Consider the following 13,714-nt stretch of genomic DNA (forward strand, 5'->3'; position numbering starts at 1 on the left):
GATTTTTTTTCCCCTTAGCATTTATTGCTACTTACTATACCTTATGTTTATTAATTTTCTATTTAGTGCATTTGCTTCGCTACCATGTAAAGTTCTGCAAGAGTTGGGGAATTATTTTTCTTGGTTTGTATTGTTTTTATTTTGTTTTGTTTCCATTCACCGTTGCTTCTCCAAGAACCTAGAACAGTATCTGGCACAAAGGAGGTTGCCTCAAAATATTTGCTGAATGAGTGAGTAAATGATTAGTCACTAATACTTCGTAAAACAGTCATTATGGCATTTTGTGTTGGAAGTGACACTTGGTGGTAGTATCGGGAGAAATGATGGAATAAGTCAATAAGTCAAAATTCCTTACTCTTCTGAGTTTTGAAATACCCAAGCCCAAGGAGGAACTACCAGGATTTCAAGCACTAAGTCTTCCTGATATTGTAAATTACTACCCAGGCCTGTGCAATGTCGGTAGAGAAATTTTTCTCTAGCTGGGAGTGCACACTTTCTTTTTTCTCCAACTATTTATTTTCCAGTAAAAACAAAACAAAACAAACCTTTCAGGTTGGAGCCACAAAGAAATTCTCATTACTAAAAACAAGGAACACACAAACACAAAAAAATTACTCCATGATCACTTCCTGTCTTAAAATATCACACTTACCCTCTAAGCCTCCACTACCTAGAAGTTTATTATCCAATGTTATGCTCCCTTATGTTGGGCTATATCACAAGAGAGAAATCAAATTGACAAAAGCATACATCTCTTACAAAGATGCATAGAATTTTATTATATCCAATAAAAGCTCTGAATGACTTCCAAAGAGCCTGAAATAATATATCAATTAAAATTTCAAAATAAATCCTTTGGCATTAACAGTCTGAGCGCTCAGGTGGTGTTTCTAGGAGGAATGGAAGAGCACGAGGGACAAACCACAAATTTTTCACCCAAAGCTGGACGTGATCTTGCTAAGGAAATACTAGGGACGGAGCTTAAGTTTGATTTTATTTCCCTGGATACTGAATGCAGTACGTTTTTCATGGTTGGTCTTGGGAGAAGTATGCCAAAATGTACTGAATGTGCCTGTGATTGTCGTAGGATGTGGGCAGTCCTTATGTCGGCACTTGTAACCACGCTCACCCCGCCCCTCCCCCACCCAGGAAAAAAGAGGAAAAGTCTGACACACGCCATCAAGCTATTTTACCGTGATTACCAACAGGTTAAGCACGACCCTCTGAAGCAGACGGTCGATTGCCAGTCTGGTAGAAGGGAGTGTTATCCTTGCTCTCACCCACTGAATATGCTTTAGATACTTCTCCTGCCAGCTTATCACTCCAGGTTCATGCAGTGCCCCGGGTATCACAGAGCAACTGAGTAACTGAGGCCGTCAGACAGCCTCTCCTTTTCCAACCTTTCCCTTTGTACAGAAAACTTGTTCTGTTTTCATATAGTTCTCATTCAAGAACACAGCACAAGGGAATATGATGGGACCTTCCGACTCCATCAAAATTAAAATCGTAACAGTATGTAAGATAAATGATTAGCAATACATGTAGTTTCCAGAGTAAATCATGTCTGTTTTCACCACTTAGCATATTCTCGCATGAAGCAGAATCCTATTTTGTTGAGCCAAACAAAACACAACAAAAAATGTTAACTTTTGTTCATCTTAAACTGTCACAAATGTGCACTGCCCGGCATAGTCCGGTCACAGTGCTAGTTCACGTTGGAACTTATTTTTGGGAATCTGCACTTACTAAGAGTGGAGGATGCTTGAGGGCACAATGTCATTTATTGAAGCTTAAATGTGTTCAGATGAAATAGCCAGGTGTCATGGAGTAGAATAAGCAGAGAACAAGAAAAGGGAGTTCAAGTTCAGCCCAGCCACTCACTGTGTCATCTAGGGCCAGTTTGAATTCGGGTTTCTAGGTCTTCCTCCTTTGGATGGTTCATTTAAGGATAAAATGTAACATAGATAACATAGCTGTTACCCTGTGGATGCTAATAACTCATGGATATCATTATCATCATTATCATTTTTAAATTGTACAATGAAAAGGCATTTAAGAGAATGAATTCTTGGGGAACACAAGAAGGGGATCCACATCAAAGTGTGAACAGCAGTTGTATTTCCATGATAGAGAAGGCTTTTTTCTAGTTTCCACATTTTCCTGCATTTTCTTTAATAAATTTAGTTTCACCATTAAAGAAAAGAATTGTTTCAGCTTCCCTAACTGCAAATTTCTTCTAAGATTACTGATGTGCTCCAGTAGGAAAAGATAATCCAAATTATATACCGGTTTACATGAAATGTGGAAGTACTTTTTAAACATTTCATATGAGAAAAATGTCCAATTTAATTTGCCAGTCTCGTTCCCTCCTTAACGTTTTTTAAATCCCCCTGAATCTGAAGGAAAACTAGCTCTGACTTAGAAGTGAAAATTTTAAAAGACCTATTTGACAAAGAAATGTTCTAAAGTGTTTAGAAAAAATTTTCTTCTTTGAAACGAGAAGTTCCTTTTTCACCAAGATTGAACAAGCTTCTATCCTGAAAAACCACAAGATCTGAATAGAAAGTCTGAGCAAACCATTCTTCGTGTTCTAGTCCCTGCCTCAAAACGCAGCGAGTTAAAATTTTCACAAGCAGCAACTCCCAATTCAGTGAAACCGTGCAGATTCACACCTGGAAATACTCCAACCCACATTTAAGATCACTTCATTTTTCTATGTTTAGGATTCAGAAATCGTGTGGTTTTTTTTTTTTTAAGTGGGAAACTTTCCACAGTGAATATATGATTTCTTACGTGCATATTGTCTTATAGGGGCCTCAGGGAAACTTCCCGCCGAGATTTCGCCCGGCTCACGTTCTGCCATTTCCCCCTATTCATTTCTCCACCCAAGCTCCTTTCTCTTTCACCTGGTTTATTTATTTATTCTTTTTTCTTTTTGTTTTTTTTTCCTTTGTGGAAGATGTTACAGTGTGTCTTTGAGTTTGAAAGAAAGTTTAAAAAATGGAAAGAAACAATGGAAGAAAGAAAGGCAGGAAAGGGGGAAAGAGGGAACAAAGTAAAAAGAAGAAATCCAAGAGAAAAAAACCTTTTCCTCCTTCTTTCTGCTCATGATTATCTCAGCCTTCAGTGGCTGGCCAGCGCAGACTTGCATGTGGACTAGAAAGCCTTAGTACAAAGATTCAGTGAAAATCTTCCAGGAGGTGAGGAAAACGGACTGCCCTTTGGACCTTCTTACCCCCACAGCAAAAAGACAAACAGGTCTTCTTCAACTCCTCCATTTTCAATCTCCTCAACTCCACTATGACTATGAGGCAGTGCTCTTCTCTCAAAGGATTCCCCTCCACATCCACACCCCACCCCCGACCCCTTGGGGCACCATCATTCCTGTCTCTGTGGCGTTGAGGAAATGACGAAGTCTTGTTTTGCCCATTTTTTCAACCTTTGCATCATACTAAGACACCGAGTGAGCTCTCTTAGGCCTGCCCCAGAAAGTGCCAAATAACTCCTTCAGCACACGGAAGGGGGTGTATTTTCCCTTCGCCACTCTATTTATCATATCTTTCCTTAGGAGAGAAATCTAAACATCCCTAGTCACCTGGAGTCTTCCACGGAATGGAAAGAGCTTCGCTAATATTCTCCACAGAACCCTCTGATTTCATTCACAACGTGACACAAGAGCCCAGAGTTGTACTTTTTCGGCCATTAATCCTCCTCCCAACATGAAGCAGTCATTAAAGTGGTTACTTACCAGCTCTCACTGGTGAATAGGACAGAAAGGAGTAGAAAGGAAAATTGGCAGGGTCCGCGACAAGCGATAGCCACATCTGGGAATAAAGACCCTGCTCTTCTGACTATTGGGGAAATATTTCCCCCGTGTCAACACGCAGCCCACGGGGCAGAGGTAATTTTACCATTTTATGACCTACTGTACTTGGCATCTGTTCTGGCACGGGCGACTGCGTCTATTTTGGGGATCAGTTGTGTATTCCCAGATTGCCATTTTCCTCTGCCTTTCACTCTGTTAAATATTCTACAGTATATTATCACTTCATTTTACTTCAGTTATTTCCTCTGACAGTGGTGTGGGGCAGTCTGGACTCGGAGTCACTTCCTCTCTCAAACTCAATCTGTCTAAATGTCAAAAAGGAAAAATAAGTAGAACTCTTTAAAATCCCAGCAATCTGGCATTTCTGAGGAAATATTTGATAGGTGTTGCATTTCTGAAGCTCTGTTTGCTGGAGGCAAGGGCAGGGAGGGGAGACACATGGGGTTGAAAATACTGTTACATTCGTGTTTAGCTTTTTCCAAAAAGTGACATTTTGTTCTTAAAAGCCCCAGCTGAAAAAGCAGAGGCTCTGTTGACATGAAGATTTGTTTGTTTGCTTGTTTAGAATAGTACTTCTCTCCTCACCTTCACTCACGGAGTCAAGATCTGAGACACCTGCCAAGGAATGTGGGCAAATGACTTAGTCAACAGTTTGATAGTGTTCACAAGGCCGAGAGATTGTCTGTGATGTCTCTCCCCTTCCTCTCCCCTCCTTGGTTGTCTCTTCCTCCCTCCTCCCCTTTCCCCCAACTCTCTCTTTCCATCCTGAAGGATTGTCAAATCTCATGACGGGAAAGGACAAACCTTGGAGAAGGCCTTGTTGAAGGTTTTGCTACTTACTTTTTATGGTGGCATTGAGTATTTTCAAGCCTTTTCAGACCATCTTAAGTAAAGGCTATCAGGAGAGAAATTAGACATGACTTCACTAGGTCAACAAAATTCAGTGATAACGTCTTACTCTGTGGAGGACTATCTGACATTAATGAAATGTGCTACCTAACAGGATGTCTATTGAGTAATATTCAAGAATGCTCCTGGCCTTGGAAACAGCAGTGGATCTACCAATAATGCTGAATAACACGCCACACAGAAACAGGATGTGTCTGTTGCACCACAGATTTCATAACTTTTAAAAGTCAGGGTAGCCTTTTATTCCTTTCGTTGTTTCAGAAAAATAAGGGGGGGGGCGGGGGTAAGGATAGTCTGACAGCAAGGTTGGTGTGAGGGGGAGAGGAGGGCGGGGCATATAAGGTTGGTTGAGAGCCCACAACATGTATCAGGCACAAAGCTAGGCTTTTAATAGATAATAATTCATTTCACTGTCAGGCCATCTCTGGGAGCTGTTTTTCCCTGCATTTTAAAATTGGAGAAACTGAGGCTTAGCCAAAAATAACAATTTGCCTAAGATTACAACACTAATAAATAGGAGAGCCAGGATTTTTTTCCCCTTCCTTATTGCTAAAGTCCATGCACTTTCTATAACTCTGAACCTGGATCTCAAATTTGTGTTGACCTGGCTTTTGCTTCTACCTTCTCCCCCACCCCTGCCTCTCCCCTCCCCCCTCCTTCTCCTCCTCCTCCTTCTTTCTTTAGAGGCTTGCCTGCTCTCTAAGGTTTGTAGCAGATTGTCAGCCTTCAGAATAATTGCCCACTCATCTGGCTAGAATGCATGCAAGGCAAAAGGAAAATGTATTCTGGGTTAGGAAAATCATCACTTATTTCATTTTCTGTATCCCAGGGACAAAGGCATTTTGGCAAAAAAAAAAAAAAAAAATTGAGGGTAGTCTAATAAATATTTATATTCATTTATAAGTTGAAAACAATATTATGAAATATTTGAAAACTTTAAGCTATTTTGCATTTAAGGACATTATCATCACTAGATAGTTGTTGATTTTTAAGCATTGGAAAACAAGGAGGCTATATGAAAATATCAGCCAAAATCATGTATTCAGTTTCAGAAGATTACAAAATAAAATGATCTTTTTCTGTATTTAAAAAAAAAAAAAAAGGAATCTGTTTCTTTGAAAATACACAGAATTTCCCGAGTTCAATTCATAGGAAGTATGAACCTGGTTTTTAGTAAGTCATTCAAGTATGTTTTTAAATCAATGAAATTCCGACAGAATTTCATATTTTTTTCAGGTTTAATAGGGTTTTGATCAAGAATTTAGAGTCTCTTCCTACTTTTCCAATGTGGGGTTAATTTCCAGAAGAACTGCGGATAATTCAGTTATCTTTTCTGAAAGAAACAGGGTTGTCTGTTGTTCTTTGTGAGTTATTCCTTAATCCGACAGGAACAAGCCTCTTCCTTTAGACTTGCCTGGCAGAAGCTGGATATTCGAGCCTAATTTTTGGCTCTTTTATCCATCCATTTTCCTCAATGGCATGCCTGTACTCTGGATGTTTTCTCTTTTATTGGAAGCATTCTGTGTCTACATGTTCAGGAGACCATAGTTTAGCTTAAGAAGGGCAGAGGCAAGGATCATAGAGAGATCTGACCCTTGTATACCATATACTCTGTGACAAAAAATATTTCTTAAGAAAACTCCAATAACAGAGACATTTAGTCTAATTTGGCCATAACATTAAGGACAAGGCAAGAGCGATTTACCCCATTACTTCTACTTTTACTTTGATTAAAGGTGGTCTCTTTGAACACTCTTTAGTATCTTCTGATGTCATTCCTAAACATTTTTTTTAATTAAAATTTTTTTTAAAAATGCATGATGAAACAAAAACCCTAAGACTTCAGATAAAATAATTCCAGAAGGCTAATGATGCTATAGACCCCAATCATTAACATATAAAAAGACTCTACAAACAGGAAAATATAGACTCTAGAATATTGAATTCTCCCTGACAATGTGGTGCAATGTGTTTTGGATAATCTTGGAGGTAGCCCTGTGTTATAGACATGGAAACTCAGTGTATACACATACAAACACACATACGGTTTTAGGTACCACACAGAGACATACATAAATGTCATACATGTATGTGCATATTTTATATATACAACATCTTATTGTTAAGGCAAATCGAATTAGGAACCAAATAGTGAGCTTATTTAGTGGATATATGTACTCTAAAGATGCATGGCTCTGTGTCGAATATCAAGTAGGAATTATGTTTTCCTAAAGTCACTTACTGGAACAATAAAGTTGTTTTATCAAACCATCATTAAGAAGATACCTCCCTCATCCATACACCATCAGCCAAAAAGTAGTAGAGAATTCTTTGTTCCTAGCTGTGTCTCAGGAATTTGCCCACAAACCAGAGGGGCAGGGACATACCATTTCCATTTTAAACGTTTATTATTTTTTTCCAATTTGCACGTTGAAACGAGAGGGCTGTATGAATAGAAATTTATGTTCCTGGTATAATTCTGGTAGATATCATTCCAGTGATATTTTCCATTGTATTTTATTTCTACCAGTTACTCAGAATTCTTTAGAAAAGCCACACTGCACTCATTAGCCAGCCTCCAGCAAGGAGGAGAAAAAGGCCACGGTTTTCTATCAGATTCATAGAAAATGGTTCGTTTCAGGGAAGAAAGAACCTTGAAGTATTTGCCAGGAATGTAAAATTCCTGTTGTAGCTGGAGTTCAAGCATCTTCTTGGTGATTCCTGTGTAGGGGGCGAATGTGAAATGGAAAGTGAAAGATGAAAAAAAGAAGAAGAATAGTGTATATTTCAAGGGAGCTACATGGGGAAACCGAACAGCCATGATGATCTGTGGCAGATCACCTAGCGTTATGCCTGGGGATTATATGTGACCTCAGGTGTTCCTGAAACCTGGATTCTATTATTTGGAACTGCAATCAAATTGGGTTTCGCTCATCTGCGGTATTTGCCAATATCTGCCGGCTGCCACAAACTGTGCTGGGTGCTAGGGGTACAGGAACAAGTGTCTGCTGTCACAAAGATCACACTCTTATGCAAGAAAAAGCAGTTAGGGCGCCTGGGTGGCTCAGTGGGTTAAGCCGCTGCCTTCAGCTCAGGTCATGATCTCAGGGTCCTGGGATCGAGTCCCGCATCCGGCTCTCTGCTCAGCAGGGAGCCTGCTTCCTCCTCTCTCTCTGCCTGCCTCTCTGCCTACTTGTGATCTCTGTCAAATAAATAAGATTTTAAAAAAAAGAAAGAAAGAAAAAGCAGTTAAACAGAATGTTCTGATTGGAAGCCGTAAATAAGAGAACAGCTTGTGCTAAAAGCACTAAGTCCAGTGAGGTTAAAGGGGATGATCCAAGAACACTTCGCAAAAGCATGACACCCCTACCGAATGTTCTAGGATCCATAAAGAAGGGAAGGGTATACCAAGCTTAACCAGGAGGAAAGATCAGAAAACCTCAAGTGGTTGATGGGTACAGGGGTGCGGGGTGCCTTGCTTGGGAAAAGGTGAGAGAGTTGGTCCTAAATGGTAGACAGGGGTCCGATTGGTCCCTTGCATACCCCAGTCTGGGAAGCTTTGAAGGTCGATTGAAGGATTTTAAATAAGGCAGTGACATGGTCCGATCACTTTTCTTCCTCAATATGATTAAAGGCAGGGTGGAGAAGCGTGGAAGGCGGCACTAATTCTTCATAAGGGAGACAGATTCGTCTTCATATCCATTGTTCAGAGCAAAGTCACCACAGAGGTGGAGGCCCACACGTAGTTTCTTGTCAGGAGCATTTATTATCAGAAAAAAAAAAAAATCTGCTCGGGAGTTATTCACGAATGGCTGTGGAAGAATCACACACACTCTATGTTCTCAGCTCAGATTGCTGTCCGGCCTCATTGATCATTTATCTTTGGACCCCCCCCCCCACACCCAGCAAAGACCAGTTCTGCTTCCTTTGAGTCTTAATATGACTCAGGACCCAATATCTCATTTCTCCTAACACCCGAGTAAATCCAAAAGTCAAAATGATTTTTCAGGAGAAATCAATTTTTAATATGTTTGTTCTTTAATTAAATGTATCATTTTGTTAGCAGAACGAACATAATGACTTACCTTTATCTACTTCTTTTCCTGTTTGGGGATGTGAAGGTGGGACATATCTTACTTAAAATGGCTTTAGGCAAAGCTGTTTCCACTTTTGGCGGTCCTTCAGGACCACACGCTAGCGTCTCTGTCCTTATCACTGCAGTCTTATCAGGTCTTGGTTTCTAAGAGAAATCAATACATAAGCATTTGTTTCATATATACTTCTTTCTCTAAGGCCGTGCAGCACAGTGACCTTGCTCTTAAAATGGTAGCCTCACTATATCATTTGCCAAAATAAATTAATGTTTGTGTAATTCACTAGAAAACTCGGTATCTTAAAATTTGTAAATTCATCCGTGAGGTTGGAACAGAGACGTGACCTTTCAAAGTGCCCCTTTACTAAGAATATCGCTTCTTTAGTTATGTTTCTTTTCTGTCCCAGAAAATGTGTTTTCTTCGTTTTGAAGAGAATGCCATAAGGACTTTGCTGATCGAGTCAGAACACTTAATTCAGGCCACTTAAGAAGGTAATTGGGAAGATGTGATTATGTTTAAAGGTAGAAAGGTAGCTCCCGAAGGTCAGTATTTTCAGTAATCATACTTTCTAATTAGTTTTCCAAACCATTCTTATTTGCATCAGAATACAAAATACTGGTGGCATATTTACTTCATGCACCAAATAGGACTTTTTTTCTGAATCTTATTTCTTCTTCCCTTGACTCTCTCTTGTGCTTCTGTACTACCTCATCCTGTTCCTTCACTTCCCTTTTGATTGTCTCTTCCTCTTTTCAATGAGTTTTTTAATGTCATTGTGCAGTTAGTAAAAATATCCAGAATGTATAAGACTCCATGCTAGGAACTTGACACATATTATCCCTTTTGATCCTCACATAAAGCATGCAAGATGGGTATTACATCTCCATTTTTTTTTTTTTTTTAAACAAAGAAAATGAAGAATAGTTAAGCAATTTTCCCATGGTCATAAAAAACAGACAGGCTCATCTGACTCTATACCAATGTGCTGTGTGTTCCAACCCTTCCCCTCCCAAAGCACGATCACTTACACCATCACATTTTTGTAAATCTTTGTTAATTCAGCATATCGTATGAGCTCCTCTGTTTGATTTCTTAAAAACCTTTTCTAATTTCTTCCAGTTGAACTAAAATAACTGGAATGGGGGGTAGACTGGGTACCAGGCACCATTCCAGGCACTAAGGATGGCAAGAAGGCTAAGGCGTTCAGCCTAGATCCCTGACCTCTTCACATCTGATTGCTCAAGTCAGTGTCTCCCTTGCCCTTCATTCATGCCATATTCTTTCTCGTTCTCTTACACTCATTCTCCATATCCTGTCACAAGTTCCCTTTCATGTTTTCAAATTATATTCTTCTTTCAAGGCCTAATTCAAAACTCACTTCTTCCATGAGGTTTCCCTGGTCTTTGGTGAAATCGTTGCTACCTCCTACTTTACTCTTGGTATCTGCTTGTCTCCTATCTGTTCTTTTGGTCTATCTCACCAGCAAGATTGTAAGCTGTGTTGAACACAGGAACTTGGGCGCTCCCTTTTTTCCCCCGACTTCTTACATAGCACCCAGCCTGCAGTAATTACCGAGTTAATCATCCTGTCTATCCATTAGCAGTAGGCAGAGAAAGCAATAGTGACCTGATAGAATCTGACTCATAGCCTAGAATTACTGGAACTTTCTCTCCACATTGCTGAGTAGAGAGCCTTGGCCAGTATCATGAATCACAGAATATCATCAAATTAATCCTCCCCATAAGAAAACAAAACATTTAAAATATTAAAAAGTATTATAAATCATAGAAGGAGGCCTCATGAAACATGGGCCATGCTCCTAGCCGTAACATTTCCAGAGCTTGCATAAGCCAATACACATTGTCTTCACCTAGAGAATGAAAATAATTATGCCTAACTATTAAATTTGATACATGGAAGGCCCAGAATTAAAATTCTTATGACTTAAGTTACTTTAAAATAAAAAGAAAAATACAAAAAAACTCTTGGAACCCTCACTGTAATACTGTTTTAAATCAGGCAGTTTTCTCTATGAAATTCGCTGAGAAGATGGCTTCTGAGATAAAGAAAGCATGTGGCAGTAAGACTCCAGTTCAACAGCGATGAATGAACGCCCACTGTGGCAATGCCACATGCAAAGCTATAGGGGATAAAGCTTGAGCAAGACAGCCTCCCTGAATTCTAGAAGGGATGGTCTTAATGCCTCCTATTGATATTAGATATTCTGTGAAGAGTGTTACCGGAGTAGGGAGTGCTGTGGTGTTTGAAAAACTGCCCTGGGGAGAGGAGTCCCCACATTTATTCCCACAACACAGATCTCACAGGGAGGATCTGAGAAAAGTTGAAGAACATTAAAATCTTACAAAACAACTAACCTTGATGTAGATATTATTATTATTTTCCTGTCCCCGCTCTCTCTGGAAACAGTGGAACTCTGGTGCCCTTTAAGTGAAAAGGTGCTCCAGGAGGTATATATAACCCCACTGGCAAAAACAAGATTCCAGGTAGGTCAGGGAACATAGTTGGCAGATTTTCTGATAATGCTATCAGCTGAAATGTCAGTTCTAAGTACAGAATCAAACATCATTCCAATATCCTGCCGGGTTATCTTTCATAGAATAAGAGAGCACTTGCATAATTAAGCCTCAGGTTAGAGCTAGATTATATTCACTGCCCCGAATTTCTGTGTAGAATACGGGAAGACCGGCAAGATGAGCCCTTCTTCTTTGGGCAGTAGAGCTCCGGATGTGCCCACGAGCGTTCCCGTGTTAAATGGCCACACAAGACACGCAAGATGGCCATCCCTTGTGTCTTTGCACAGTACATTAACCACAGTAGGTTTTCCTCTGGTTCTAGATTGTCAGAGAAATGAATTTAATCGACTCTAAAAGGGGCCAGCAATAAGGCTTTTTTGTGATTGAGTTCTACCGTTTTTGCCTGGTAAGAAGGATTATACCCTTTCATGTGGCTGCGAAGTAGATGTTATGCTTGAGAAGAAGTTTCAGCCATTTCGAAACATGTCTTTTCTTTCCCAGTGACCCTCCTGCACTCTCCTGTTAAGATTCTGAAATAAGGAAGTTAACAGGCTCGGAGATCCCACTGTTTCCTATTTCTATTTCCAGTAATAGCTCTCAGGGCTGCTTTGTCACCAAGACTCACAGAATTGAATGTGATTGCAGCAAAAGGTACTAGGAGTAGAAAATGAATTCCTTATGTTGAAAGGAGAAAAATGTGTGGGTGCTTTAGGAATGAGGTTGTAGACAATGGCGGACTTTTCAACAGCGTATTACAAAGGGATGGCAAAACTGACAGATGATCAGGCAATTGACATAATTTTTTGAAAATAAAAAAGCTGATTTTTCCAATTTATTATGGCTTTCATGAATTTTCCCTTTAAACGGCTGCTTATATTGCTTATGAAAAATTTACGTGCAATCTATTTTGATGTGTTTTGTCAGTAAAATTTCATAAAGCAATATGAACTCATATAAAGTCAACTTACCTTGTAGTTTTTTTCTCCAGGAAGTCAAAGTCCTTGGCTCCAATCTTAACCGATGATGCTTATTTTTTAAAAAGACACCCAATTATCTATGGCTACTCAATCAAAATTGAAATGGAGATGTCATTTGAGAGTTGGATGTTTAGTGACCTAACGAATTCAGAGAAAACTTTTGGGAATTTGGACAATTATCTCTCAGAATGTGCCCTATATTTTAGTTCAGGGCATATATCTAAAATACTTTGTGTCATCTTTCTGCCATAACTAAGCTTTTCTTTTTCTTTTTTTTTTTATATTGAAACTTTTCAAAATTTGAGAATATATTCAGTGGCGTTGCATGCTACACAATGGTTAGGTTAGAAATTCAGCTTAGAAAATCAAAACTTCCATGTAGAAAAATGATCAGTTAAAGCTTCTTACATTCCCCAGGAATATAATAAAGTGTGTATCCTTTATATAAACAGCCTTCTACAATAAATATACATATGTATGCTACAGAGTTCAGTATTTGAAAGTGAATGTGTTTTTTTTTAATTGTGGTAAAATATACATAATCCTTGTTAAATTTACCATTTTAACCATTTTTAAACGTACAGTGCAGTGGAATTAAGTACATTCACATTGTTGTACAATCATCACCACCATCCACCTCAAGTTTTTTTTTATCTTCCAAAACAGAAACTACGTACCCTTTAAGCAATAACTCCACAGATGCCCCCACCTTCGGGCAACTACCATTCTACTCTCTGTGCATTTGATTATTCTAGGTGCCTCGTGTTCTAGAATCAGACAGTATTTGTCTTATTGTGACTAGATTCTTTCTCTCAGTATAATTTCCTCAATTTTCATCCAGGTTGTAGCATGTGTCAAAATACCTCTCCTTCTTCAGGCTAAATAATACTCCGCTGTACGCGTAGACCACATTTGTCGATCCATCCATCCCGCCAACAACCCTTTGGGTTGCTTCTACCTCTTGGCTGTAGTGAATCAATGCTGCCTTGAACCTGACTATACAAATGTGTGTCAGAGTTCTTGTTTTCAATCCTTTTGAGGACAAATCCAGGAGTGAAATTGCTGGACCATATAGTAACTCTATTTTTAATTTGCTACGGAACCCCCATCCCCTTTCCATAGAGGCTATACCATTTGACCTTCCCACCAGCAGTGCACAAGGATGCCAGTTTCTCCAATCCCTGTCAACTCTTCTTTTGTTTTCCCCCCCCCATTCTATTTCTTTCCTTTTTTCTCCCCCTTTGGTAATAGCCATCCTAATGGGTGTGAAGTAGTATTTCATCATGGTTTTGATTTGTATTTCCTTAATGATTTGTGATATTGAACATCTTCTTAGTCATTTGTGTATCTTTCTGGGAGAAAGGTCTTTTCAAT

The 13,714-nt window shown here is 39.3% G+C and overlaps 1 long non-coding RNA gene across 2 annotated transcripts; it reads right to left on the minus strand.

Annotated features, from left to right (window-relative positions):
* Nucleotides 1-4,277: 4,277 nt before the first annotated feature.
* LOC131828013 (uncharacterized) lies at nt 4,278-13,064 on the minus strand. Of its 2 annotated transcripts, XR_009352184.1 has the most exons (4): nt 13,018-13,064; nt 8,821-8,975; nt 4,667-4,721; nt 4,278-4,441 (listed from the first exon to the last, which is right to left on the minus strand). It is a non-coding gene; the product is annotated as an uncharacterized LOC131828013 (long non-coding RNA). The 2 variants fall into 2 exon arrangements; XR_009352185.1 differs by lacking the exons at nt 4,278-4,441; nt 4,667-4,721 and adding an exon at nt 7,136-7,456.
* Between the last annotated feature and the right edge of the window lie 650 nt (nt 13,065-13,714).

The sequence above is a fragment of the Mustela lutreola genome, chromosome 3, assembly GCF_030435805.1.
Source record: "Mustela lutreola isolate mMusLut2 chromosome 3, mMusLut2.pri, whole genome shotgun sequence".
In the NCBI taxonomy this organism is placed as follows: domain Eukaryota; kingdom Metazoa; phylum Chordata; class Mammalia; order Carnivora; family Mustelidae; genus Mustela; species Mustela lutreola.